This window comes from Petaurus breviceps, unplaced genomic scaffold (genome assembly GCF_028583685.1).
Source record: "Petaurus breviceps papuanus isolate PSGF00001 unplaced genomic scaffold, PetGlider_PUasm1.0 187, whole genome shotgun sequence".
NCBI classification, from domain to species: Eukaryota; Metazoa; Chordata; class Mammalia; order Diprotodontia; family Petauridae; genus Petaurus; species Petaurus breviceps.
Window position 1 is genome coordinate 26,359,550 of NW_027185799.1, and position 6,374 is coordinate 26,365,923.

The window sequence follows — 6,374 nt, forward strand, 5'->3', positions numbered from 1 at the left end:
GGAAGGAAGGAAGGAAGGAAGGAAGGAAGGAAGGAAGGAAGGAAGGAGGGAGGAAAGAAGAGGAAGAGAAGGGAAGGAAGGAAGAAAAGAAGAGGAGAAGAAGGGTGGGAACAATTTTTTTAAGCACATACTATGTGCCAGGCACTGTGCCAAGCACTTTAGGAATACCATCTTATTTGATCCTCACAACAACCCTGGGGGCAAGGGGGGTTAGGTGCTATTATTTTCTCCATTTTACAATTGAGGAAACTGAGATTACCTGACTTACCCAGAGTTACACAGCTAGTAAGTGTCTAAAGCCAAATTTGAATTCAGACCTTCCTGATTTAAGCCCAACACTCTACCCATTGTACCACTTTGCTACTTCTTACTTCTGGGTAGGAAAAGCAGGAGGAATATATTGGGAAATCAAAGTATTGGGGGAAAAAGTTTGTATTGATATACAAATAAAATAAGATGCTTAAAAAAGAAATGCCTTGGAGTGGCCAGGTGGCGCAGTGAGTAAGAATGCCGGTTCCAGAGTCGGGAGGACCTGGGACCAGTTCCTTAACACCCACACAAAATAACTGGCCATGTAACCTTGGTCAAGTTACTTAACCCCAATTGCTTAAAAAAAAAAAAAAGAAATGCCTATAATTTCACAAACTTAAAAACGCAGGTTACAGTTTGAGAAGTACAATAATAATCCTCAAATTGTTAGTTTTTGTTGTTGTTTTAGCTCAGTGACTTCTTGTTCTCTACTAAAAGTCCAACTCTAATACCTTGTCAGAGCATGGAAGTGAGGTGTCTGAGTTTCTTGTGACTTTTGCCCAAGATCTGGTAGGTTCTTCCAGGAGAGAAAGGCTTTAGGTATTTTTCAGTTGAAGGTCTTTATACACATTGCCCAGGGATCAGGTGGACTAAATCCAAAGAGATGAATTTTTTGTGCACAGCAATTTGGCTACTAAATCAGTGAGCTTGCAATCTGTTTAATTGGAGGGAGGAAATTTCCCTGAGAAAATCACAAACCACATACATTCAGGGGTATGTGATTGACACTGGTCAATCTCAATGCCTTAGCATTTTGATTTTTAAAATTAAAATTTAAATGAGGCCAAATCCAATACGATTTACTATTTAATTGGGGTAAATTTACTCAGCCTTCTATAAATAAATTTTACAAATTTAACTCTGAAGTAAATATGGCTAGGCAAAGGTCCATCTGAAAAATATCTGGGAGTTTCAGTGGACTTGCAAGTCCAATATTAGTTTAGACATATGATAAGGAATTTAAGAAGGAAGTGGCTAGGTGGCTCAGTGAGTAGAGCACCAGCCCTTGGAATCAGAAGGAACTGAGTTCAAATCCAGCCTCAGACACTTAACACAAAAACTAGCTGTGTGACCTTGGGCAAATCACTTAACCCCAAAAAAAGGAATTTAAGAAGGCTAATAAAATCTTTGGTTGCATTAAGAGAGCACATAGTAAATAAGATTAGGAAAGTGATATTGGCCTCTACCCATGTCTATGGGATTATTGTCAGTTCTTAATGTAGCCTTTAACAGTGACATTGATAAACAGAACAGCCTCAGGAGGGTGTGTAAGATGGTGAAGGGCTTCAAACTCTTGTTGGATGAGAACTAATTGAACAGGAAACAGAAAACATTTAGCCTGAAGAAGAGTTATGGGGGTGGGAAGTGAGGAATGTTTGTCTGTGGAAAAAGGACCAGGTTTATTACAACTGCACACCATTGGTGGAAGTCTCAGGAGAGGGAGGCAGATTTAAGCTCCTGATAATTAATCATCCCAAAGGGAAATGGTCTGTCTCAGGAAAAAGTGAGGTCCCTCTGACCAGAGGTCTTTCGACAAAGACTGGATTACCTACCACTTGTTTAGTATCAAAAAAGATGGTCTGTGTGGTCTCCTCCATCTCCATGATTTTGTGAATAGGGTGTGTCTCCTGAGTTTCTATTGGAGGATATATAGAAGAATCCCAGGATTTAGAAATGGAAGGGATCTGAAAAGATCACTTAGTCCAACCACTTCATTTTATAGACTGGGATTCATAAAAGGAAAGTGATTTACCTAAGGTTGCAGAAATATTAAGTGGCAGCCAGGATTTAGACTCAGAACTTCTGACTTCCAGATTCAAACTGAGTGTTTTTTCCATTGAGATTACACATGATTACACTGCACAACACACTGTGGTCTTTCACCCACCTCCTTTTATATATTGTTGCGGTGTTTATGATTCAATTATTAGGAAACATACACAAATAGATGAAGGATCTGTGATTTTTGTCAGCATGAGGGAACTCCTTTTGTGGGAACCTATGTGCCTTGGGATCTCATAGGATTATACGTAGATTAAGAGTTGGATGGACCTCAGAAGTGATTTAACTCAACCCCGCTTATAGATGACATGACTTGCTCAAAGTCAGTAAGTAGTAAGTACCATAGGCAAGAGCTGCTCAAGGTACGTTAAGAGACATCGTGGACAGGTGGTGCACTAGCCAGAAAGCTGCTTTGGGAATCAGGAAGATCTGAATTCAAATCCAGCCTCAGACACTGATTTAGCTGTGGGACACGAAGCAAGTCACTTCACCACCACTTGCCTTCATTTCCTTAACTATAAAATGAGGCTAATGGTCGTACATCCCTCCCAGGGTTGTTGTGAGGATAATATTTGTAAAGCACCATATAAATGCTAGCTATTATTATTATTATTATTATTATTAGAGGTTAAGTGACTGTGCTGAGGTCACATGACTAAGAAACATCACAGGTGGATTTGAACCCAGGGCTTCTTGACTCTAAACTCAATACTCTAGCAATGCTGCCTCTACCTATGTTTTCACTGGGAAACACAAACTGGTCAGGTTGTTTCCTACCAACACTCATGGTGTCCAGTGACATGATATTATGGTATTTCTTCTGATTTTTTCCTTAGAGGCCTTTGTTTGTGGTCTGCTGTATCCTAAGAACAGCTTTTACTCAATCTAGTCATGGGGTAAGGCAGATAATCTGACCCCTCATTTCACAATTTGTGTCATCATTTTGTGTGATGTTATGAGAACAAAGGTTGGGGTGTATCAGCAGGAAGCCATGGTCTAGGGAGGACCATCAATGGAGGATTGTGGTCATTTAGTAAAGGCTTCAGAAGGCCATAAAGAAATATAACTGTCAGAGAGCATGGGTATCTGAATAAGTGAATGAATTAATAAATGAATGAATGAATGAATTTATTAATTATTTACTATGTGCCAAGCACTGGGTTAAGCTTTAGGGATACAAATACAAAAGCAAAGTCTGTTCCCTCTGGGGCTGACATTTTAATGGAGGGAGGCCATGTATATAGAGGAATGTTGGCCAGGGAGGGATATTTTGGATTGAAAATTTTCACAAATGTCAAAGGGAATGCTAGGGGAATACACTGACCACCAGTTTCAGAAGCAATGACAGAATTTATTTAGTTCCAGAATTGGAAAGGGTGTAGGAGGTAAGGTCCTTCTTGTCCAAGTGGCTGGGGGGTAGTAGCTGAAGCCAGGACAAAATGTAGGTGCTGGAGGCAACCACTAATGGCACATAGTAGGAGGGAATGGGTCAAGGCAGGAGTTCCTGGAATTAAAGTATTAAGTACGCTAGGGCTTGGTACCTTAAATTTATGGAATGGAGCTTTCTAGAAATCTGCAAATGTGTTAAAGATATAAGAGTAGTAAGTTTGAAATTGTATCCCTCAGGAAATACAAGCAAATGGCTTTCCTGCTTTCACTAGAATATCAATTTGACAAACATTTATTAAGCAACTCATCTTCCTCACTGAGTTCAAATCCAGCCTCAGACATTTACTAGCTGTGTGACCCTGGGCAAATCACATAATCCTGTTTGCCTTCGTTTCCTCATCTGTGGAATGAGCTGAAGAAGGAAATGGCAAACCACTCCATTATTGTTGCCAAGAAAACCCCAAATGGGTTCACGAAGAACTGGACACAACGAAAAACCACCAAACAACAACAGTAATAAAAGATGTGCCAGGCACTGTACTAGGCACTGGAGGTACAGAGGAAAAAACAAAATAGTTCTTGCTTTTAAGAGCTCACCTTTTCCTGTGGGAGACAAACATGTAGACAAATAATTATATACATTATAGATTCAAAATAACTACAGGAGGGGTGAAACACGAACAACTAGAAGCAATCCGAAAAGGCTTCTTGGAGAAGGTGACACTTTCACTAACCTTGAAAGGACTTGGGGATTCCAAGAGAGAGCATGAGAAAACAGTACATTCCATCCACAGGGCACACAAGGTCCCCATAGGACATACACATTCATACTTCTACTACTGATAAGCTTAAATTCCTCCACTGGTCTGGAGAAAAATCTCCCTCCATCAAACCTACCGAGATAGGTCTTAATGATATCAGAGTCTTCTAAGATATGGTAGCTTCTGGATAGAAAACTAGACAATGCCCTCTCCAGCTTCTGTACACTGGTTTAAGCTAGCTCCCATACCTGGAATGCCCTTCGCCTTTATGGTCACCTTTCAGAATCCTTCTCTTCCTATAAGGCTCAGTTCAGGGGCTCCCTCCTCCATGACACCTTCTTTCCTTAATTCCCACTCTCCCACAACTGTTCACTCCGCTATCAAATTGTCTGGCATTCCTTTGAGTGTTATTGGACAGTGGACTTTCCATCGGGCAGTGGAATCATGGCACTAAACCATCCAAGGAACAAAAAGAGGCAGCTACAAAGTCTTCCCTTGATGTCACTCTCAGTACAGATCATAACAGTAGCTCACAATTTTATAGTCCTTTAAGATTTACAAAGTACTTCTCTCACTATAATCCTGTAGATTTATAGATGAGGAAGAAGTATAGGAATCAGAACTTGAACCCAGTTCTCATTCAATCTTTCCTCATGCATTTATCTAGCACCTAATATCTGCCAGGCATAGTACCAGAAGCCAGGAATGCAGAGACAAAAACGGAACAGTCTCTGACCTCAAGAAGCTTAAAGTCTACTTGGAGGGGAATATCTGTTGTTGTTCAGTCATTTTCAGGTGTGTCTGATTCTTCATGACCCCTTTTGGAGTTTACTTGGCAAAGGTACTGGAATGGTTTGCCATTTCCTTCTCCTGCTCATTTTACAGATAAGGAAACTGAGGCAAGCAGGGTTAAATGATGTGCCCAGGGTAACATAGCTAGTAAGTGTCTAAGGCCAGATTTGAACTCAAAAAGACTCTTCCTGACTCTAGGCCTGGCTCTCTATCCACTGTGCCACCTACCTGCCCCAAGAAAATATATAGAAAACTAAATATAAAATACATGCAAAGTAATTTCAAGAAAGAGAGTTCAAATGGGGGCAGCTAAGAGGCTCAGTGAATAGAGCACTGCTCTGGAGTCAGGAGGACTTGAGTTCAAATCCGGTCTCAGACACTTGACACTTAACTAGCTGTATGACCTTGCGCAAGTCACTTAACCCCAATTGCCCTGACTTCCCCCCTCCAAAAAAAAGAAAAAAGAAAAAAAGAGAGTTCAAGAAAATATAGGAAACCAGGAGAGGCTTCCTAAAGGGAATGGCATGCAGAGCTGAGCTAGTTTTATTTTATTTTGTCTGGGCCTGTGATTTTATTGGTGTAGGGGAATTTCTAGCCAGAAAACTTTCTCTACAGAAACAGATCTACAGCCAGATGGAATTTGCCATTTTAGAGAAAGGTCCAGGCACTTGAAGGGCCCTTCCTCAAGATCATAGTCAGTATATATCAGAGGCATGGCTTGGACTTTTTCAAGGTCTTTTGGACTCCAAAGGCAGACCTTTATCTGCTATACCATGTTGTTTCTTTAAACCTGTCAACATATATGACATGAGTAAATCTCTGACCTTAGGGCAGCTAGGGGGTACAGTGGATAGAACACTGAGCCTGGAGTCAGGAAGACCTGAATTCAAATCTCACCTCAGATACTTACTAGCTGTGTGATCCTGGGCAAGTCACTTAACCCCATTTGCCTCAGTTGTCTTATCTGTAAAATGAGCTGGAGAAGGAAATGGCAAACCACTCCACTATCTTTGCCAAGAAAGTTCCAAAAGGGCTCACAAAGAGTTAGACACAACTGAAAAGACTGAACAACAACCAAAGCCACCGGAAGGGGCCTAAACTCTGCTTGGGACGGAGGTGTTGCCTTTTGGAATGTTTGGATAATGTTATAATTCCTCCCACATACAACCAAAGGAGATTAAATTTAATGGGAAATATACATTTTTGACAAGCCAGCATTAAAGTAGCATATTTTGGGTATATAATGATAAACATCTAATATCAATTTAATAACCTCAATAAGGGCCAGGGCCCAAACTAATCAACCACAAGAGCCTGGACCTAACAACTTCTTTGTTCTCT